Below are 22,849 nucleotides of genomic sequence, written 5' to 3'. Positions count from 1 at the left end.
AAGCTGCCCAGGCGCTCTCTGCAGCCCCGGCGAGCCGCCCTACCCCGGCCTCCCACCCCCCCCACCCCCTCCAGCCCAGTGAGCGCCTGCCTCGTCCCCACCCACCCCCGCGTGGATTCATTCACATCGGCCGGAGCACTCCGTGATTCTGCCATTACCCTGCCCGACTCAGGTCCTCCCGCGCCCCAGCCAGCCCCGCCGGGTCCCCGCACGCACGGACCTGGAGGAGAACAGGAGCGCGTGGGTGGCGCGGCTGCCGAGTGAGTGCGCAGGAACCGAGGACGCAGACCCAGGGTCTGGAGTCCGCAGCCGCGTCCAGCGGGGTCCGCAGGGCGCAGCAGGCGAGGGAGGGGAGGCGCGGCAGGCGAGGGAGAGGAGGGGCGGCAGGGCGGAGGCTGCGGGGTGGGGGCGGGAGCTGGGGCAGCTGGACCGGGAGCCGGCAGGGGAGGGGCGGCGGTGCTGGCCGGGCCGCACCTGTCCTGCAGCTGGCGGGGGCGCCGGGAGGCGGCCGGGGTCTGGGAGCAGCTGCGCGCCCCGCCCCGCGGGCTCCTCCCCGCCGCCACTGCCCCAGGTTGCTGCCCGGATGTGCTGCGCTTGGAACCGGGGCCGAGTCGCTGCCTCAGCTGTTGGGGCGCCTGGTCCAGGAGACGCTGCAGTCGCCAGCGCGCCTCCCATACCCCGCGGGCGGCATGCAGCCTCCGGAGAGCTCCGGCCCCTGAGGTGAGTTCAGCCCAGATCCCGGGACCCCAAGCGGCGCCTCGCCGCAGCAAGCCGCAGCCCCTCCCGACAGGGCCCCCGCTTCCCGCTGTCTGGGCCGCAGAGAGCCCTTTGGCAGGCGGGGGTTCGGGGGGCCTGTCAGGCGGGCCAGGGACGCCTCCCAGGAGCCGTGCCTGCGCGGACTGGGGGCGCACAGGCCGGTCTCCGCCCCCTTGTTCTCCGCGCTCGCGGCCCGGAGGCATTCGAGGTTGGGTGGCCCGGAGTTTCCTCCCGAGCCCTCTCCCAGCCGAGCCAGCCGGGGCCCCGGGGAAGGCAGAGGGGCGTTCCGGGGCTGGAGTTTGGGGTCCTTGTCGGCGGGGCGAGGGAGTGACACTGGCCGGTCGCTAGCTCGTCCGCTTTGTTCACCCAGAGGCGAGTCTCCGGGGCGAGGGCCAGAGACTGTGGGCAGGGGCCCTGCCGGGGCGTGGGGCTGACTTGGGTCTCGGTGAGGGCGCGGGGCGTGCAGGGGCGCAGCCCGCCGGGGCTCCCGAGCTGCAGGAGTGGTTGCTCCGGGGCGCGCGCACGCTCATCGGGGAGGGTCGGTGTGCCTGGACGGCTCGCTGCCCTGAGGGTGGAGGCCTTAGTGCAGGGCCTTGGAGTCGGTAAGGGGAAGAAAGCGCTCACAACCCCCTTCCCAATCAGAGCCTCTTCCAAAAGCGCTTTCGGGGTTCCAATGGCTTAGGTCGCAACTTGGATGCAAACTGCACACTCCTCACACGCTCTGGCAAGGCCCACCACCTCCTGATTTCCTAGAGGCCCCATTCCACGGAGCCAGCAGGTGCCTGGGGCACTGGCCAGCCTGCGCTCTGTAACTACAGGGGAACCTCAGTCCCGCAGCCACACACAGTGGCCTCCTCTGGAGCCCGAAGGCCTGTCTCCGGGAGAAACACGTCCGCCCACCCTGTGTATCTGCAGTCCAAGGTCAAGGGATGATGTCCTGGACATGTCCGAGGGCTGGTGGGCTTGGTTTTGTTTTGTCATTTGTGGGAGGGACCAGAGTTCCTTCTTAACACTGATAGTAGCAGCACTGTGGGCATAGGAAGCCTGGAGTTTGGGGCCTGAAGGCTTGGGGATCCCAGCTGTGACTGCCTGTGAACTGTGAGAATAGGTGTGGACGAAGCAGTTAGGCCCCTCTGAGCCTCACTTTCCAAGCCTGTCAGTGGAGACAGCTCCGAATCCCCGGCAGGGCTGTGGAAGCCCAAGGCATTGGGAGAGGAGGTTAATATCTTTTCTCTTCTCCTTTGAGAAAAAGGAGGATTTCCCAGAAGGTTAAAGGCAGAGAAAGTGGGTTCCATTTCTGAGCCCATCACTCACTGGCTGGGGGCTTTGGATAACTAACGTGCACAGGTATTTACTGACAAGGTGGCGGCGGCTCTGTGCAGGGGACTTAGTGGGAAGACGGTGCCCTGTCATCTGAGAGATCATGCTCTTGACACCAACACCCACTTCCTTGACTGCAAAGGGGCCACTGAGGCCTACATTGTGGGGCCTCATGAGGTCACATGATGGTGACTCTAACTGTCATTATTTATCACATAGTTTTGAAAACCTTTCAGAAGTATCGAGAACAGCACGACGAAGCCCTATGTGCCACAACCCAGCCCCCAGGCCCAGAGCCTACTCTCCAGAATACCACCAACCTCCCTTCATTGGTAGTATGAACCAAATCTAGACATATTATTTCATTGACAAATAATTCAGAAATATCTATAAAATGTGATTTCTACAAAGCGTTACTAAAACACTGTTTTTGCACCTAGATGAATTAACGATTTCTTAATACCGAATGTACAGAACACGGAGGTGCAGGTGCAGGTTTGCACAGGAGTGTGACGTGTGCCCTCCCTGAGGGCCCCACCTGGAAGCCAGCGCTGTAACCCACCCCAGCTCAGTCAGCCCGAGGGTCCACAGGGAGAAAGAGAGGGACTCTCGGGAGGCTGAGAGTCTAGACAGGGCCACCCCAGCATCCCTGAAATGCTTTGGGGGTCTAAGTCCAGGGACAAGGATGCTGGGGAATGGGGTGCAGGTGGCCCCTGCCTCTGCAAGCCTCTCTCCTTCCCTGCAGCCAGTTTATTATATTCATTCATTCATTCATTCACTTCATTACTTCAATCCTCCGTGCAGTGGTGTGTGCCAAGGGCCTCCTTGACGCTCTGGGCAGGGCCCTGGGTACACGGCAAGGAACAGGATTTAGGCCAAGTTTTCCAGTTAAGAATGTACTGGAAAATACGTCGGCAGCAGAGCACAGGGCATCAGCAGTCAGCCCCCAGGGAAGCCTAGGGGGCTGCGCTGAGGCACACCAACGCCTGGCTCCCTCGCTGGGGTGCTGCTTCAGTGCCCACTGAGCCCAGGCCCTGGCAGCCCTGCAGGGGGATGGGTCCCCCTTGATAGGGGCTGTGCTGGGTGAGGACCAGAACACTGCTGTGACCGCACACCTTGGGGTCCTTCCTGAGGCATCAGAAACAGCTGCTTGCCTCTGCCCTGGCCCTGGAAACCCTGGGGCTGCCAGCACCCAGCCCCCATGCCTGCCTGGCACTGAGCTTCTGGTCCCCACCCTGGGAAAAGCAGCAGGGTTCTCCCAGGAGGAATCTGTTTCTTCTTCCCACAAGAGCTTGTTGAGAGGGTGTCAGATAGACCCTGGTGATTGCTACCACAGCTACTCATTAACCGTGGACTCCTTGAATCACCCTCATCTATTTATTGCACACCTACTGTGTGCTAGGTCCCAGGAAATCAGCCATGAACTAGATAGAAGCTGCTTCAGTCCCAGCCTGCTCTGGGGCTGAGCCTGGGGCTCCATGGGCCAGCTCACAGTATACATGTGTATCATTCCTGCCAGCTTTGCCTGTCAGCTCCAGCCAAGATCGATCAAGCTGTGTTTCCATCGAGGACTGTTTTTAAACTGAGATGATATTCACATGTAAAGTTCATCCTTCTAAAGTGTACAACTCACTGTTTTAGTATATTCACAAAATTGTGTGGCCATCACTGTATCTTCATTACCCCCCAAGAAAACCCATGCCCATTCTCCCCTTCTCCACTGCCCGACCCCCCGCCCAGCCCGAGCCTCTGACAATCACTGATCTAACTTTCGTGCACTTGCCTGTTCTGTGTATTTCATAAGAATGGACTCCAGCAGTTTTTGTCCTTTTGCACCTGGCTTCTTTCACTGGAGTGAGGTGTTCACGCTCATCTACCTGGTGTCCCGTGTCAGAGCTGCACTCTTGGGGGCCTGACTCACACTCCTCACTACACACATACCACATTCCATATATCCACTGATCCACTGAGGGACACTGAGCTTTCCACTTTTGGCTGCTGTGAATCACGCTGCTATGGATATGCATGTGTGGCTTAGGGGCGCCACCCTCCCTCAAACTCAGAAATCCACATAGAACTTTTGACTCCCCAAAAGCTTAACTGCTAATAACCTACTACTGACCAGAGCTTTACTGATACCGTCAACTAACACATATTTGCTGCATGTAATACGCAGTGAGTTCGTATCATCTGAGGAACCACTAAGTGCTTTATAGCAGCCACAGGCCTGTCAAGATCCATCCTGCCCCTCCTGGGGCTCAGGCCCTGTATGTTCCTGGCATCACATTCTTCTGGCCAAAATCTTAGCATCCTGAGGGCAAAGGATTGTGTCTTCCACATTTCCCTTTCCCAAAACCTTGACACAAGCCCAGAGTTTACAGAATAAAGACCAGGCCACTGCCAAAGGGAGATGGACAAGGGTCAGACTAGATACCCGGTGGCTTCGAATGCTCACAAGACTGAATCCCATCAATGCCAAGACACCGTCAGCTACAGGTGCCTTGCTGTCTCAGGAATGTGAAAATATGAAAAGATTTTTTTTATTTTGAGAGTCATATTCTGTCACCCAGTGGCTCATGGCAACCTCCACCTCCTGGGTTCAAGTGATTCTCCTGCATTGGCCTCCCGAGTAGCTGGGACTACAGGTACATACCACCACACCAAGCTAATTATTTGTGTATGTATGTATGTATGTATGTATGTATGTATGTATGTATGTATTTATTTATTTTTTTGAGACAGAGTTTTGCTCTTGTTACCCAGGCTGGAGTGCAATGGCACGATCTCGGCTCACCGCAACCTCCGCCTCCTGGGTTCAGGCAATTCTCCTGCCTCAGCCTCCTGAGTAGCTGGGATGACAGGCACGCGCCACCATGCCCAGCTAATTTTTTATATTTTTAGTAGAGACGGGGTTTCACCATGTTGACCAGGATGGTCTCGATCTCTCGACCTTGTGATCCACCCGCCTTGGCCTCCCAAAGTGCTGGGATTACAGGCTTGAGCCACCGCGCCCGGCCTTTTTTTTTTTTTTTTTTTTTTTTTTTTTTTTTTTTTTTTTTAAGACAGTCTCGCTCCATCGCCAGGCACCAGGATGGAGTGCAGTGGTGCGATCTCAGCTCACTGCAACCTCCGCCTCCCGGGTTCAAGCAATTCTCCTGCCTCCAGTAGCTGGGACTAGAGGTGTGCACCACCATGCCAAGCTAATTTTTTGTATTTTTAGTAGAGACGAGGTTGCACCATGTTGGCCAGGATGGTCTCAATCTCTTGACCTCGTGATCCACCCTCCTCGGCCTCACAAAGTGCTGGGATTACAGGCGTATCCTAATTTTTGTATTTTTAGTAGAGAGATGGGGTTTGGAATGTCGGCCCAGGCTGGTCTTGAACTCCTGAGCTCAAGTGATCCACCCACCTCGGCCTCCAAAAGTGCTGGGGTTACAAGTGAGCCACTGTGCCCAGCCTGAAAAGATACTTCTGAAGAGTCGGTGCGGCAGGCCTGCTGCATGCTCTGCAGGGTTAGACCTTTGTCCAGGAATGACTGTGGCCCTCAAGACCCCAGGATCTACAGAGGACTGTTGGCATTCCCATGCCTCTCCCCAGGGCAAGATGGGGAAGGGGCCTGAGGTGTGGCTGAGGTCCTGCGTGGGGCCCCCAGCTCAGCACAAGCAGAGGGCACCCAGCATACGTGGAGGATGGCGGGGGCAGTGCCTGCAGACTTACCTCCCACTGGACTGTGCCCTCGCCAGCCTCGTGGCAAAAATGCAGGTGGACACTGTCCCACTCAGCTCAGAACCCTTCAGCAGCTTCTCCCAGCCCACTCAGAGTAAAGTCCTGAGAACGTCCACACAGCCTGCACACACGCTGGCCGGCCTCACAGCCCCGGCTATCCTCAGCTGCACTCCGCTGGCTCCAGGCCTTCTCCCGCATGTCACACGGCTTCCTCCCGCCTCTAGAGCATTCTCCCTGAAATGGAAAGACAGTCCCACACTGCCCCTGGCACTGACTGCCCCTCAGACGGGCAGGAATCATCTATTTTGTCTGTGCCATGTCCCCAGAACAGCAGGCGATTTGGAAGTCTCGGTGGAGTGAATGAATGAGTGCCTTTTACAGTGCCTTGGTCTAGATGACGGCCCTGCCCAGCAAGACGGTGACTACAAGCAGAGATTCCTCCTCTGTCCCACCTTCTTTCAGTGATCCACTCTGCCTCCAGGCCCCCACCCCTAACCCAGATCAGGACCCAGGGAACCTAAGCCAGCAAGTCTGAGGTTTTCCTCTCCCTCTCCTGGGCCCCTAACCAGAATCCCTCGCTGGCAGGTAACAGCTGAGAGCTCCAGCTAGGTCCATGGCCCCTCCCTGTGCTGTGTGCTAGGGACAGATGCTGAGCTACTCTGCCTCAGCTTCCTCCTCTCAACTACAAAGTTCAGAGTCTTCCCCATGTAGGTGGGAGTTAGGGGTTAGTTAGTAAACACAGAATGTTGGGACTATACTAGAAAACCATGAGCCACTGTGTTTTCTTAAGACAGGGCTTCTCTTTGTCACTCAGGCTGGAATATAGGGGCAGGATCACAATTCACTGCATTCTCTACCTCCTGGGTTTCCAGCCGTCCTCGTGCCTCAGCCTCCCGAGTAGCAGTGAGACAGGTGTCCACCACCACACCCAGCTGTCATTATTATTAACCCAGAACCACCTGCCCCACCCTGCCTCTGAGGGTGATGTCCCACCGAGATTCTCTGCAGCACTGCTCTTGCCCCACCCTTCCTTGACATCGGGGGGCTGTCAGAGAGGAGGGTGTGGGAGGCCAGAGTGGAGGATCACTTGAGCCTAGGAGTTTGAGACCAGCCTAGGCAACACTGTAAGATCCTGTCTCTTCCAAAACCAAAGTTTTAATTAGCCAGGAGTGGTGTTCCAGCTACTCAGGAGGCTGAGGTGGAAGGACGGCCTGAACCCAGGAGGTCAAGGCTGCAGTGAGCTATGGTTGTGCCACTGCACTCCTGCCTGGGCAACAGAGTGAGACCCTGTCTCTTAATGTAAGAGAGGCCCGGCATGGTGGCTCATACTTGTAATCTCAGCACTTTGGGAGACCGAGGTGGGCAGGTCACCTGAGGTCAGGATTCGAGACCAGCCTGACCAACATGATGACACCCCGTCTCTACTATGGTGGTGCATACCTGTAATCCCAGTTACTAGGGAGGCTGAGGCAGGAGAATCACTTGGACCCAGGAGGCGGAGGTTGCAGTGAGCCAAGACTGCGCCACTGCACACCAGCCTGGACAACAAGAGAAAAAAAAAAAAAAAAAGGAGGGGTGCCCCTCAGGACAGAAGGAGGGCAGAGGTGAAGCTCCTGCTCTGGGTGATGGTGCCATGGAGGACGTGCCTGGCCTATAAACTGGGGAGGTAAGAGTCTCTGTGGCCTTCCTCAGCTGGGGAGCCTAGAGCAGGGCCTCCTGGCCAGTGACTCACCCTGCACCTTGGTTCCCCACTGGTACCTACTCTCAGGGCTCTGGGCCAGCCATGCCATAGGGACAGTACCTGCTCTGTCTTGGACCTGGCAGGTCTGGGGCCCTGGCCACACCCTCCTGAGGCTCGAGACTGGGACAGAGACACACCCTCTGCAGACTCATACAAGGGTCAGCTGTATGTGCATGGCCACCACTCCTGAGTTGTGTGGAAGCATTCTGGAATCGTGACCATGGCTCAGGCCAGCAGGACATGAGCACACAGTGGGGTCTGGGGGGCCCTGGGGCTGCAGCTACACCATCCTTTGAGGAAGGGCCCAAGGGCCAGGCTGGGTCTTCTGGGGGTGTCCCCTCCCCTGGATGCCCCCTCAGCGCTACAGAGAGTGGTTCAGGCAGGCTTCTTCTGGCTGACGTCCGGGAGGTCCCCCTGTTCACAGCCTCAGAAGAGAGTCCATCCACATCTCACTCTCTGTCTTTTGTGCTCTGTGGGTGGGCAGGTATCCCTGCTGGGCTTGGGGGTGGGCCAGGACCCCAGTAACTTAACCCTTCCAGGATGCTCAGCAACCTCATTGCAGATGACAGTGGAGAGGCAGACACCAGATTCCCCAGCCCCTGTCCAGCCTGCCCAGCCCGCAGGTCAGAAATGGGCCATGTGATGACAAAGCACTCAGGGCTTCTGTGGCTGGGTGGGCCACAGAGAATGATCTCACAGCCGGTGGGGACCAACGATCTCACTGGTCAGGCTGTTGGGCTGTCACCCAGGCAGACCCTGACACTCAGCTCACTGCCAGGTCACCTGCCACAGCCGCACTGCCAGTTCCTATGCCACTGGGGACCTCCCAGCCTCACTCAGAGGCCAGGGACCTGCAGCTCTCAGTTCTGCTGGCGAGAGGTGGGGGTGCTCCTCACTCAGATGCCAGGCACCTGAGGCTCCCTCGACTCCGCTTGGGAGGGGTGGGGTTGCGGATGCTCCAGACCCACTAGGGCCACCTGGCAGTATCCAGGCTGCTGGATAGTGCCATAGGAGGGCAGGCCCACCCTTCACAGGCAGCTGTTGCCAGTGTGAATCCCAGCTGCGGCGCCCACAGGGAGACCTCATGGAAGCAGCTGGCTCCTGTGGCTTCAAGCACACCCAGCTATGATCAGTTCTCACCACTGGGGGCTGCTAAAAATACCCCACAGGGTCCTCAGGGTGCTGTTGGCAGGAGTGGGAGGGCCTTTGTCCATCTGACAAGTGTGGTAGGGGGGTGCTGGCATCCCTGGAAGGCCCCTATGTCTCCCCTGCAGGGTCCAGGAAGCAGCTGAGGAAAGGAGGCCCATCTGGAGAGGGGTTCCTGCAGGGGCAATGAGCCCAGGGGGAATCAGGTGTTTTGTCTCTCCCCTAAGAGATGGACCTGCAGGGGCTAGGGCCAAAGGGCATCGAGCACTCAGGGACAGGCCTGACTCTGGCTAATTGGACCCTCTGGCTGCCTGTGGCAAGTGAGGTGCCCACTGGGTGAGCAGCTGGGAAGGCTTGGGGAGGGGCTGAGGGGATCCGGAGGGACGGATATAAGAGTCCCCAGTGTCCCAGGCTTTGTATCCGAGAGGCCTCCTGCTCTCATCTGACAAATAAATTGTTAACTATAAAAAAGGAACAGTTAGGCCAGGCGCAGTGGCTCATGCCTGTAAACAAGACCAGCCTGACCAACATGGCGAAACCTCATCTCTACTAAAAATATAAAAATGAGACCGTGTGGTGCTGGGCACCTGTAATCTCAGCTACTCAGGAGGCAGAGGCAGGATAATTGCTTAAACCCGGGAGACGGAGGCTGCAGTGAGCTGAGGCCGCACCACTGCACTCCAGCCTCGGTGACAGAGCAAAAGTTCATCGCAAAGAAATAAAAGGAACAGTTGGGCCGGGTGCAGGGGTGCATGCCTGTAATCCCAGCACTTTGAGAGGCGGAGGCAGGTGGATCACAAGGTCAGGAGTTCAAGACCAGCCTGACTAACATGGTGAAACCCCATCTCCACTAAAAATACAAAAAAAAAAAAAAAAAAAAAAAAAAAATTAGCTGGGCGTGGTGGTGCACAACCGTAATCCCAGCTACTCAGGAGGCTGATGCAGGCGAATAGCTTGAACGTGGGAGGCAGAGATTGTAGTGAGCTGCGATCACGCCACTGCACTCCACCCTGGCGACAGAGCGAGACTGTGTCTAAAAAAAAGAAAAAAAAAATAAAATGCATGAGAAAAACCTGGAATGTTTGCCCAACTCTGAGGTGTGGCTGATGACTAAGGGTGATAGTAACTTTCATTTACTGAGAATGCATTATTTTTTATTTATTTATTTATTTTTATTTATTTTGAGATGGAGTTTCGCTCTTGCCACCCAGTCTGGAGTGCAGTAGTGCGATCTCGGCTAACCACAACCTCAGCATCCTGGATTCAGGCAATTCTCCTGCCTCAGCCTCCCGAGTAGCTGGGATTACAGGCATGCGCCACCATGCCCAGCTAATTTTTTTTTGTATTTTTAGTAGAGACGGCGTTTCACCACGTTGACCAGGATGGTCTCGATCTCTTGACCTTGTGATCCACCCGCCTTGGCCTCCCAAAGTGCTGGGATTACAGGTGTGAGAATGCATTATTTGGAATTCAAACACAACGACATAGGGTTTTAAAAGGAAAAGTCAGTCCACCAGTGGAGAGGAGCGGGGAGCTAGAGGCTGGGCATGGAAATCCAGTGGCAAGGCTTTGGGGGACCCTGGGCTGAGCCAGAGATCAGAGGCCAGGATGGTCCTGGGATGCAGCCACATGGGCCTTGTGGAACTTGCCGTGGCATGCCTGCATGGTGCTGCCTTCCTGGGTGCTTGGGTACCAAGCATGACCTGGACCTCAGATTTCTTGTTCACTGGGGAGGCCAGGGCCCAAGGGGAAGGGGCAGCCAGCCTCCTTGAAGCCCCCTCAAGCCCGTGCCTGGGGTTTGAGCATGAGGCCACAAGCCCAGCCATCCCATCACCCACTGGTCATTACCCAGAGCATCAAAGGAGAACAGATGTGCCATGTCCTAACACCCAGTCCTGCATCCGGTGGAGAAGTGGGAACCCTGTGGGTCTCAAGGTGACACCCTGTGTCTTTGGATGCAGAGATCATAAAGGAAGCTGAGGTGCTGCAGCCCGCACTGGGTATCCCAGCCCATGGGACAGGGGAGAGTGGCCATACACCTGTGGAGGAGGAGGTGGGGGGGCATTCCAATGCCATCACAGAGAGGAGGCGTAAGTAATGCTCCCCTGCCCAGCACACTGTATGGGGACCCTGTGAGCTCCCCCAGGAGATGAGGAAGCAGGGTCCAGACACTCTCTGGGGGGTCTGGGTGCTGGGCTCTTGCAGCTGTGGTGCTCTGGGTGTCAGCAGCATCATCTGTCAAGGGAAAGCTTTCTAGTCTAGAGTGTGTGCAGCACCCATCACACCTTCCCGGTGTTGGGCTTTGCAGGAAGCTGTGGTTCACCCACGAGCCTTGTGGGAAGACACAGTGCACACTATCCTAGACTACCCCAGGACTCTGACTGTACCCGCTCTGCCTGCCTCTAGACCCCCAGGGCTCTGAGCAGTCTTGTGGGGGGACGTGAGGACTGACTGTACTCCCCTGCCCTCTAGACCCCCAGACCTCTGATCAGCCTTGTAGGAGGGCCTGAGGACTGACCATACCCGTTCTGCCCTCTAGACCCCCAGACCTCTCATCAGCCTTGCAGGAGGGCCTAGGGGCTGACCATATCCCCTCTGCCCTCAGAGCCTCTGAGCAGTGTCTCCTCTCTGGAGGTCCACTTTGACCTCCTGGGCCTCACTGAACTGACCGACATGTCCGACCAGGAGCTGGTCGAGGTGTTCGCTGACTCAGAAGACGAGAACCTCAACACTGAGTCCCTGGCGGGTGAGGCCAGCGTCGGAGCTGAGTGTGTGTGGTAAGCTGAGGCCCCTTGGGAAGTCCTGGGTTGACCATGTGTTTTAGCAAAAGTCCATCACCACTTCACCATGCTGCCATGGCCCAACTAGAAGCTGCTTAAAACGTTACTTTTTAGCCGAGTCGGGAAGATCACGAGGTCAGGAGTTCAAGCCTCGTCACTGTGGTGAAACCCAGTGTCTACTAAAAAAAATACAAAAATTAGCCAAGCGTGTGGCATGCGCCTGTACTCCCATCTACTCGGGAGGCTGAGGCAGGAGAATCATTTGAACCTGGGAGACAGGAGGTGGCAGTGAGCCAAGCTCATGCCACCGCATTCCAGCCTGGGCGACAGAGCGAGACTCCATCACACGGAGTCCCCTTTCCATATCACCCCACGTCTCCCAGCCACACACAGCCCCCTTCCCACACACCCACCCAGGGCTCCTGGCCACACTGAGCCCCCTTCTTGCATCTCCCGCAAGGTCTGCACCCGCTGTCCCGGGCAGTTGCCTGCACTCGTCTTCCTGGACAAGGACAAGTGCTGAGCACAACCACGAGAAGCAGCCCCTAGGCGACCCCGAGCGGCAGGCTGCTGTCCTGGACACATTCCTCACTGTGGAGATGCCCCAGGAGGACTAGGCCATCTCTGCCAGAACACAACCACGATGACAGATCTGGGTAGTCCTGACCCAGCAGACACACTGTGTCCTCCCACACGGTTCCAGCCGTCACATCCTGATACAGCGAGTCAGGGTTGGAAGTGCGCTGGAGGAGGCTCACTGCCAACCCCGAGGACTGCCCTGTCTGCTAGGCACAGGTCTTAGCCTCACTTTGTGACCAGCGGCTTTCCTGTGGGACACACAGGGCCCCTGGATGCCTCTGGGAGCGACAGCACAAGCACAGCCCAGTGGCCTTAAGTCCAGCTCATTTCTGAGCCCCAAATCAGGAGGACAGCATCATGGAGTCACTGCCAGGCACGCACTGAGGAGTGGAGCGGGCCATGGCCGGCCTTGGGGTGAGGGGGACCTAGGCCTGTGAGAGCCACTCCAGGAATTCCTGGGTGTGCTCCAACCTCCACGTTTCCCTGCTACCCAGCTTAGAAGCCAGAAGTGGGTTTGGCTAATGGGACACTGTGCTGCCCAGCAAAGCACATGGAGGAGCAGGCCCCAAATTCCCATCATTCCCATCTTGCCCCTTCTTCTACCTGATGCAGCCACTGTCTCACCAGGGTCCCGGCCCCATGTCTCAGCTCTGAGACCTGCACCTGCTTCTCCTGGTCCCTGTGCGAAGCCACGTCCATCCCTCCTTAGCTCAGAACACCAAATATCACCAGACTGCCTCAGAAACTTGGCGACACCTCCCGAAAGCTCTCAGGGTGGGGTTCATTCTCTCCCTGTCCTGCACCCACTATGAGGCCACATCCTCGTCTATGCTCACATCACATTGCCCGGATACATGGCCTGCCCATGGCCCTTAAACTTGCTGGGCAGGTTTAGGGCCCATGGGACCCCATGGGTCTGTGTCCAGGGAGCAGCAGGGGAGGCTGACAGGCCCTCCTTCCTCTATTGTAGGGGTGTTTGGGGGCCCGAGCTCATGCCCTCCCAATGGTCACATGCTGATGGTCACCGAATAGGCTTCTTGCTTCACAGCAAGTCAAAGAATGAGTTTAATATGAAAGTGTAAGCTTGCTCTCCATCCCCAAGCCCACCTGCCCTCTCCCATTCCCCATGAGCACACTTCTGGGGAAGAAAAACAGGCTCTTGGCCTTTCAGCAGAGCTTCTGCAGATGCCCAGGCATACTCTGAGCTCCTTCTGTGTAGGGGGCTTTAGAGGCGGCACCTGCTCCCACTTCTCAGCCACTCCCTGCCTCTCAGCACTGCTCTGCCATCCAGCTCCTCTCTCAGCCAGGTCTCCAGCCCTGGTTTCCAGGAACAGAGCCCAGCAGCTCTCCCTTTCAGTCCCATCAAAGTAGGCTTGCGCCCCTGGCCACACCTCCACCCACCAGAGTCTTCCTCCCCATCTTCCATCCTTCTTGCGGAGGTTCCACAGAGCTCATTTATATACAGTGGGATTAAAACATCACTGCGGGTTTGATGGCCTGGCTGCAGTCTCTTCCTTTTCAATACCAGAGTGCACCAGGTGCCTGCTGAGGGGTGTGGGCTGAGCTGCCCTGGCCCTGATCATTCGCCAGCTGCCAGAGCCCAAGGGCTCTGCTGTGCTGCGCTGACTTGGGTCACATCTGGGGGTGAGTGTTGTGCTAACGACAGAAGGGAGGATTCAGGGAGTAAGTCCTGCCCCACATGCACCATGAAGGTGGCCCAGGCAGGGGAGTCACTCTTGACACACTCATGTCCCAGCAGCCACTAGCACTGGTCAGGAGGAGGCACCAGATGAGGCCAAAAGTCCTACCCACTGTCATTACTCATGGTGTGAGATGTCACGGAGCCTGACCAGGGGTGACCTGCTTTCTGCCAGGCCCACTGAGCTCTGTGTGCTATCATGCTGGGATCTGAGAAATGTGGACCTCCCACACGTGAAAATTTTCAGCAAGGTGTCTTATGACTGTGGACCCAGAAACAGCCTCAGTCAGTGCCACCCCTTCCTGAGACGGCCTCGGTCGGTGCCTTGCCTTCCCCAGAGACAGCCTCGGTCAGTGCCATGCCTTCCCAAGATGCCCCCTAGGTCGGTCGGTGCCACGCCTTCCCCAGAGACAGCCCCGGTCAGTGCTGTGCCTTCCCCAGACGCGGCCTTGGTCAGTGCTCTACCTTCTGGGAAGGGTGCACAGCTGCTGCCAGGTGCAGGCATTCCACCCCATCCCACCTCCCCATCCGGCAGAGGGAGGCAGGCCACTGACAGAGGGGCTGAGGCTCCTGTCCCTGAGGGGTGCCCAGAGGCTTCACACAACTTGGGTGATGGTGCTTCTCTGCAAAGATGCAGCTGAGCCACCCTGACAGGCAGATGAGGGCAAACTGCGGGTCACAATCAGGACAGGTGGGAAAAGACCGTGGAACATGGGTGTGTGGGATTCGGGGAATGAGAATGCTCGAGATTTACTTAAGGACTAACTTGTGAAGGACACAGGTGAGAAGGCTGGGGGAAGGTGTGTGTGACAGCCCTAACAAGGTGAAGGCAAAGGCAGGCACCGAGAAGACGGTCTGGAGGGTTCTTGTGCCTCCCACACACAGATTATCATGAAGGGCCAAAAGCCCTACCCACTGTCATTACTCGTGGAATGAGATGCCACGGAGCCTGGCCAGGGGTGACCTGCACATGCAGCTGCCTGGGAGGTGAAAAAATGAACGCCCCGCCTCTCCCAGGGGTGTAGGAGGGAACCACAGTGGGGCCGGGGCCGTGACCTTCCACAACCCCGTGACCACCCTGCATCCTGGAGGCCCCAGCAGATGCTGCGATGTTGTGAGGCCTGCTGGGGTTGAGGGAGCACCCCTGCCTCCATCTGAGGGACCAAGACCCAGCCCCAAGCAGACCCCAAGCGGCTCAGCCACTCAGGGCCTGGTGGAGGCCGTGATGAAGGCTGAGTGCTAGAGAGTTTTTGAATTCAATGGTGTGCCCTTTGCAAACAATAAAAGTTGAACATGCTCACCCCAGTTGGAAATTATATTTTTACGGCTCCAAGACAAAAGTCACAAGCAATTTGCAAAACGTACTATGAAGTCCCAGTGCGGTCTGACCTAGGCAGAGAAAGAGGCTGAGAACAAACTATGCCCAGCACAGCCAGCAGGGCCACCTCCTCCTGCCACTCACCCAGGACATCTGCAAAAGGGTGTCTCCCCAGTTCCCATCCCAGGTCACTCAGACATGCATCCACCCACTGCAAGGCAGTGGTCGAGGCTGACACTGCACAGCCCTGCTGCTGCTGACCCCAGTGAGTCCTGGAGAAAGCACACGGGCATCCTCACCAAGTCCCCCACACTCCAGTTAAGAAAAAGCAAAGCGTCTTTCAGTTAAAGTTTGGTGCCTCCTGAGGCACCAAAGGGCCTGGAGTTCAAAGCCCAGACGGGGCCTTCCTTTTATTAGGAGCCACCAAGCTCTGGAAAAATGGTTCATGAACAGGCACCGGGGCCAGAGGCGGCTGCATGCTGAGGGCTCAGGACCACGGCCTCTCCACAGACACCCCTGAGCCAGCCAGGGCCCTGCAGAGCTTCCCCTCCAGGACTCCAGCAAAGAGGTCACAGGAGCAGAAGCTGCTGATGCAATCTTAAGTTCAGACACATCTGCAGTTAAAGCACCTCCACTCCAAGGATCGGTGCCCAGTTTGCTAAGCAACTCATGTCCCCCGCACTCAGAGCAGGGCTGCCATGGGGCCCAGCAGCAGGTAGAGGTCAGGGGTGCCCCAGAAAGGAGCCCCAAGTGTTCCAGGTTTTGCTAAGCAACTCGCGTCACTCACGCTCAGAGCAGGGCTGCCACGGGGCCCAGGTGCAGGCAGAGGTGGGGGTTGCCCGGCCATGGAACCTCAGCTATGGAGCCCTCCAGTTCCGCCATCCTCCCTCAAACATGCACCTGTGGGTGGAGTGGGCTTTCCCTCGGAAGGACAGATCAGCAGATGAGCTTCTACCCACCCAAACAGCTGCTTAAGAAACCTGACTTTACCTTGACAACTGGCTGGCGTTCTCAATTCTACCAAACTGAGAGGGTTTCTGTGCTGGGCCTAGACTCCTCTGAGTGACTTTACGACCACATCAACACTCCTCCACAGAGGCAGGCCCCAGGAAGGTCCAGTGTCTCCAGATGCTCCATCAAACCCCTCCTGAAGCTACACTCAGGGTTCCCAACAGGCACCATGCCTTCCTCAGCACCACGGGAGAGCCCTGCTCCCCTCCCTCTAACCCGGACCTGACTGTCCCCTAGCAGCAGGGCCCAGGGACTCAGGGCAGCCCCTCTGTCCACCCCGCTCCCTGCACGTGGGCTCAGAGCACCCTCATCTAAAACACCCAGGGACTCAGGGCAGCCCCTCTGTCCACGCCACTCCCGGCATGTGGGCTCACAGCACCCTCATCTAAAACACCCAGGGACTCGGGGCAGCCCCTCTGTCCACCCCACTCCCTGCATGTGGGCTCACACCACCCTCATCAAAAACACCCAGGGACTCAGGGCAGCCCCTCCTCAAATCCCACGCCCTGCATGTGGGCTCAGAGCACCCTCATCTAAAACACCAGTTTGCAGCTGTCAGGCTTTAATTTGCTTTTGGTGAGCTTCTCCAGCTGCTTTGCAAAGGTCCCAGGTAGTCGGAGTCACCTGAGCTCCACCAGCGGATACAAAGAACTCCCCTGCCCAGGCTGCTCTATGTCTCCTTCCTCCTGTCCCCGGTTCCACCCCTTCAGCCCCGTGGGTAGGGACGTGTCCTCCTCCAGGCCACCCGTGCCCTGCACAAACTCCTCGTAGGTGGACTTCTACGCGAAGGGCCGGGGACCCAACAGCTCCACCATGTCTGCCTTCTCCAGCACTTCCTTCTCCAGGAGCCGCTGGTCCACCTGGAAACAATGGCCCCCTTGTCAGACAGCTCTGAGGACGTGCTCACAGCCCAGAGCTGAGCAAGATCAAGGATAGGTGTGGCCTGAATGTGACCCGACATGGGACCCAAGACCCAGCCATTTCGGCAGAGGCCACACTAACCTTCTCCACATGCTCCCGACTGTGTCAGCAGGTCCAGCGTGCGCTTGTAGGCGGCACTGATGAGGCGCCGGACCTCCTCATCGATGAGCTGGGCAGTTGCCTTGCTGTACGGCTTCTCCACCAGGGCCTTGCCTTGTTGGGGAAAGTCGAAGGACATCTGGCCCAGCTTCTCACTCATCCCAAACTGCACAATCTACAAGTATGGAACCCGGGGTGAGCCTGGCCCGACACGGTCGCCTGCAGCCCATGCCAGAGGTTGCCCACGCTTTACCTGGGCATAGGCGCTCTGGGTGAAATTCCTCAGGTCATCCTGAGCCCCCGTAGTGACCTGCCCAAAGCACAGCTGCTCAGCCACCCTGCCCTCAAGCATCATGCACATGCCATCGAAGAGCTGCTCCTGGGTATAGAGGTGCTGCTCCCTCAGCAAGTACTGCACATAGCCCAGCTCCTTGCCCTGGGGGATGATGGACACCTACAGGAGACGACACATGCCTTTGTTACCCCATGCTCCCTTGGCAGGTACTGCACACAGCCGAGTCCCTGCCCAGGGGACGATGGACACCTGCAGGAGAGGACACACGCCCATGTCACCCCAAACACAGTCCCCACTTCCTCCATGACCCACCCTGGAGCAGCCAGGTCCACCTGACCCTAGTTCTGACTGCAGGTCCTTTTACTGGAACATGAGAGAAGAGAGCCTCATCCAGGCACCCAGACACCCTGGGGATGCCCCAAGAAGTGCACCTGCCTCTGGGAGCTTCACATGGAAACCGCCTCTGCTCTGCCCACCCCGCAGAGGCTCTGGTGGGGGCCCAAGAGCTGCCTGCCAGCTCAGGAGTGAGGCGAGCTGAACACTGAGGCTGCTGCCTGGAGTCACACTGCTGAAGCCCCATTGGGAACCCACTGCTCTGCCTTCCCACCCCAAAGGGTCTTCTGACAAGTTCTAGAGCAGTGTATTCCTTTAAAAGTTATAGGGCCACCTCCTGAATATTCCATGGCTGCACCACCACGGGTTGGCCCAGAGATACCAGGTGCAAGCCTGCCAGGGGAACTCACTCGGGGTGCGGTGGGGGGACACCAACCTTCAGCAGGGGGTCCGCATGCCCCAGGAACCAGCCCACCACCTCGTGTCCAGCCTCGTGGTAGGCCACAGTTGTCTTCTCCCTGGTCTGCAGGAGCTGGGTCTTCTTCTCAAGGCCTAGACATCACATTCCCAGGTGAATTGGGCAGGGCAGGAGTAGGTGGCTGGGAAACGAGGCCACTCCCTCTGCACCCAGCTAGGATCCCAGGCCCATCTATACCCAACAGCAGAAGCCAAGCGCCTGTTTCCATTGCCTTCTACTTTGCAGTGAAACCCACCAACACACCTCACACGGAAGCCTTAAAACAGGCCCCAGCTGGAGTGCAAGACCAGAGTTCAAGATCAGCCTGTGCAACACAGTGAAACCCTGTCTCTGCTAAAAATACAATTAGGCGGGTGTGGTGGCGCATGCCTGTAGCCTCAGCTCTCAGGAGGCTGAGGCAGGAGAATCACCTGAACCCAGGAGGTGGAGGCTTCAGTGGGCTGTGATCACGCCACTGCCCTCTAGCCTGGGCAACAGAGGAAGACTCTGTCTAAAAAAAAAAAAAAAAAAAAATGACATGCCTGGGACAGATGGTCCCTGCAGCGCCCACAAGGCTTTTCCCGGGAAACTACACCCATTCCCATTCCCTTCAGGGAAGAAGACTGCTTTGCCCTACACAGCAGGCATTCAAAGATGCTTTTAATCTGCTTCCTTGGGCCTGACATGGCCTGACATGGCCTGGAAGGCCCATCCCCTTTCAAGGTCTAAATGTCGCTCCCAAAAGGGGCATGAAAGCTGTTGGAAGATCCCAAGTCCCATGTGTTGGTTTAGAAATTTGGTTCCTGCAGCTGAGTGCAGTGGCTCACACCTGTAATCCCAGCATTTTGGGAGAAGCTAGGTGGATCACATGAGGTCAGGAGTTCGAGACCAGCCTGGGCAACATGAAAAAACTCCATCTCTAAAAATAGAAAAATTAGCCGGGTGTGGTGGCATGCCTCTGTAATCCCACCTATTGGGAAGCTGAGGCAGGAGACTCACTTGAACCCGGGAGGCAGAGGTTGCCACTGCACTCCAGCCTGGGCAACAAGAGCAAAACTCCATCTCAAAAAAAAAAAAAAAAAAAAAAAAAAAAAGGAAATGAAATTGGTTCCTTCATGCAAATTGATATTTTCTTCATGAGATTCTCCTGCCTAAGCCTCCTGAGTAGCTGGTACTAGGCATGTGCCACCACACCTAGCTAATTTTTTTTTTTTTTTTTTTTTTTTTTTTTAGACAGTTTCATTCTGTCACCAGGTGTAAAACACATGATATGGGTTCACTGCAACCTCTGCCTCTTGGGTTCAGGTGATTCTCATGCCTTAGCCTCCTCAGTAGCTAGGACTAGAGGCACACACCACCATACCCAGCTAACTTTTATACTTTTAATAGTGATGGGGTTTCATCATGTTGACCAGAATGGTCTTGATCTCCTGACCTTATGGTCTGCCCACCTTGGCCTTTCAAAGTGCTGAGATTATAGGCACAAGCCATGCGCCCAGTCTAATTTTTATATTTTAAAAATGAGATGGGGTTTCATCATGCTGGCCAGGCTGGTCTTGCACTCCTGACCTCAAGTGATCCACCCGCCTTGGCCTCCCATGGTGCTGGGATTACAGGTGTGAGCCACCGCATGCGGCTTGCATGCAGAAACTGGCACCAGAGGGTTAGCCTTCCAGGCCTTGGGCTGCAAACAGCCCTGTCTCCTCAAGCTGTCCGATGACCCTCTCGATGGCCTGCTCCAGGTGCTTCTCCTGAACAGAAGGACTCAGATGCCAGGTGGCAATCAGAGCTGCTTCATTGCAAACGTTGGAAATATCAGCACCTGACCCAGGAAGGGAGAAACAGGCACAGTCAGTGCTTCTCCTGGTGGTTGGAGCTTGACCCAGGTTAGCTTTGCTAAGGAACATCTCCAGCAGAGAAGCCAAGGCTGAACTTCAGTGGATAACCTAAAGGTAATGGAGGTGCTCCACCTGTCACCACTTAATCTAGCTACATATTTTGAGAACCTTTATTAAGGCATAAGGTATATGCCATAAAATCCACCCATTTTATATGTACACATCGATTATTTTTAATAAGCTTATCAAGAACTGCAACTATTGCCATAATCTAGTTTTAGAAACTTTCCATTATCTCTGTAAAGTACCCTGTGCCTATTCACAGTGTGAATTAATTCCCATTTCCTCCTCTGGCAACCACCCATCTCACATCTGTCCCTAGAGTTTTGCTATTCTATGTATCTCTGTTACTCCCCTGCACATTTCACATGAATGGAACTATATAACATACGGCCTTTTGTGTCTAGCTTCCGACATTGAGAACAGTATTTTCTAGGTTCACCCATGTGGCAACATGCATTCATGCTTTATTCCTTTTTTTTTTTTTTTTTTTTTTTTTTTTTTTTTTTTTTTGAGATACAGTCTCACTCTGTTGCACAGGCTGGAGTGCAGTGGTGCGGTATTGGCTCACTGCAACCTTCGCCTCCTCAGTTCAAGCAATTCTCCTGCCTCAGCCTCCAGAGTAGCTGGGACTATAGGCACACACCAGTAGCCACGCGCCCAGCCTCATTTTTAAATTAAAAAAAAAAATGAGATGGGATTTTGCCACGTCCAGCTAATCTTTTATGTTTTTATAGACACAGGGTTTCACCATTGGCCAGGCGAGTCTCAAACTCCTAACCTCATGATCTGCCCATTTCGGCCTCCCAAAGTGTTGGGATTACAGGCGTGAGTCACCACACCTGGCCTACTTTATTCCCTTTTATAGCTTAATTCAACTACAGTATATGCCAGTTTAGCCATTCACCTGCTGATAGACACTACGATGTCGCCATTGATGCAAAGCAGACTCATCCCTGCTGAGGGGCAGTCAGAGTCATCCCCAAGTCATCTCTACTCAGTCATCCCTGCTGAGATGATAGCTGAGGGACAGTGCTGTCATCTCTGCTGAGTCATCACTGCTGAAGGACAGCGCTGTCATTCCTGTTTTCCTCACCCCTGCTCCACAGCTGTTTAATGCCTCAGTACCTCATGATTATGTGGTCGCTGCCACGGCCTCTGACCTACACCCTCTGAGTCATCCCTGCTGAGTCATCCCTGTTGAGTCATCCCTGTTGAGGAACAGTGCTGTCATCTCTGCTGCGTCGTCCCTGCTGAAGGACAGTGCTGTCATCTCTGCTGAGTCATCCCTGCTGAGGGACAGTGCTATCATCTCTACTCAGTCATCTCTGCTGAGTCATCTCTGTTAAGGGACAGTGCTGCCAACTCTGCTGAGTCACCCCTGCTGAGGGACAGTGCCGTCATCTCTGCTGAGACATCCCTGCTGAGGGACACTGCTGTCATCTCTACTCAGTCATCCCTGCTGAGGGACAGTGCTGTCATCTCAGTCATCCCTGCTGAGTCATCCCTGTTTAGGGACAGTGCTGCCATCTCTGCTGAGTCCCCCCTGCTGAGGAACTGTGCTGTCATCTCTACTCAGTCATCCCTGCTGAGTCATCCCTGTTAAGGGACAGTGCTGCCAACTCTGCTGAGTCACCCCTGCTGAGAGACAGTGCTGTCATCTCTGCTGAGACATCCCTGCTGAGGGACAGTGCTGTCATCTCTACTCAGTCATCCCTGCTGAGGGACAGTGCTGTCATGTCAGTCATCCCTGCTGAGTCATCCCTGTTTAGGGACAGTGCTGCCATCTCTGCTGAGTCCCCCCTGCTGAGGAACTGTGCTGTCATCTCTACTCAGTCATCCCTGCTGAGTCATCCCTTTTGAGGGGCAGTGCTGCCATCTCTGCTGAGTCACCCCTGCTGAGGGGCAGTGCTATGTCACCTCTGCTGAGCCATCCCTGCTGAGGGGCAATGCTGAGTCATCCCTGCAGTCAGAGTCATCAGTCATTCTTGAGTCATCTCTGCTGAGGGGAAGTGCTGAGTCAGAGTCATCCCTGCTGAGTCAGAGTCATCCCCGTTGAGTCAGAGTCATCCCCGCTGAGTCATCCCCCTCTAGCGGCAGAAGAAAGCAGTCTTGGTAGCATTCCAACTTCGTATCTTTGGTATGTAAATAGACATCTGTAGTCAGCCAGAGAGGAGAACAAAAGAAAGGAAGCACATTTTGTGTCTAAGACAGATGACACACTTCATATGGCTGCCAGGCAAGACTTCTCACTCACCATCCTGCAGCAGACAAACGTGCTATTCTGTGTGTGAATATACCTGACCCCAAACTAGGCAGGACACTGTGGGGAGCCAAGGGGACAGGTACCACCGGGGATGCCAAGGCAGCTGGAGGGGATGAGACACCACAGCAGAATATTCCAGGAGTAGAGGGAGCAGATGGGGTGTAGGCTAGAGCCCGTGGCCAATGGCCACATATCCATGAGGTATTGAGGCAGAAAACAGCTGCAGAGCAGGAGAGAGGAGGAAAGGAATCCCCCTGAAAAAGTCCCCACTCATTCCTGAAGGGTGATCCTGCCCAGCAGGGAAGCAGGTTTCCTAGCATAGATGGAGCTTTCATTAAAAAGACAGAAAAAAGCAAACGAGCTTCCCCAGCACAGAGGCCAAGCTCCAGGTGGAAACAGCTCAAGAAGCATCAGCCTGGCAGATTCTCTCTGGGACGTTACTGTCAGCTCTGCAGTAAGACTCACTAAGTCTGAATATAACTAAAACAAATTCAAATGGGTACA

At 55.9% G+C, this 22,849-nt stretch overlaps 2 pseudogenes; one reads left to right on the top strand and one right to left on the bottom strand.

Moving 5' to 3' along the window:
• The first annotated feature begins 689 nt into the window (after positions 1-689).
• On the top strand, positions 690-12,086 carry LOC141582927 (dysbindin domain-containing protein 1-like; annotated as a pseudogene).
• A 1,541-nt stretch (positions 12,087-13,627) lies between these two features.
• The window catches only part of LOC141582963 (mitochondrial inner membrane m-AAA protease component AFG3L1-like), a 30,131-nt pseudogene continuing 20,909 nt past the window's right edge, over positions 13,628-22,849 (bottom strand).

Source organism: Saimiri boliviensis, chromosome Y (assembly GCF_048565385.1).
Source record: "Saimiri boliviensis isolate mSaiBol1 chromosome Y, mSaiBol1.pri, whole genome shotgun sequence".
NCBI lineage: Eukaryota > Metazoa > Chordata > Mammalia > Primates > Cebidae > Saimiri > Saimiri boliviensis.
Note: the sequence above shows the minus strand (reverse complement) of the source record. Positions and strands in the feature narration are given on the sequence as shown.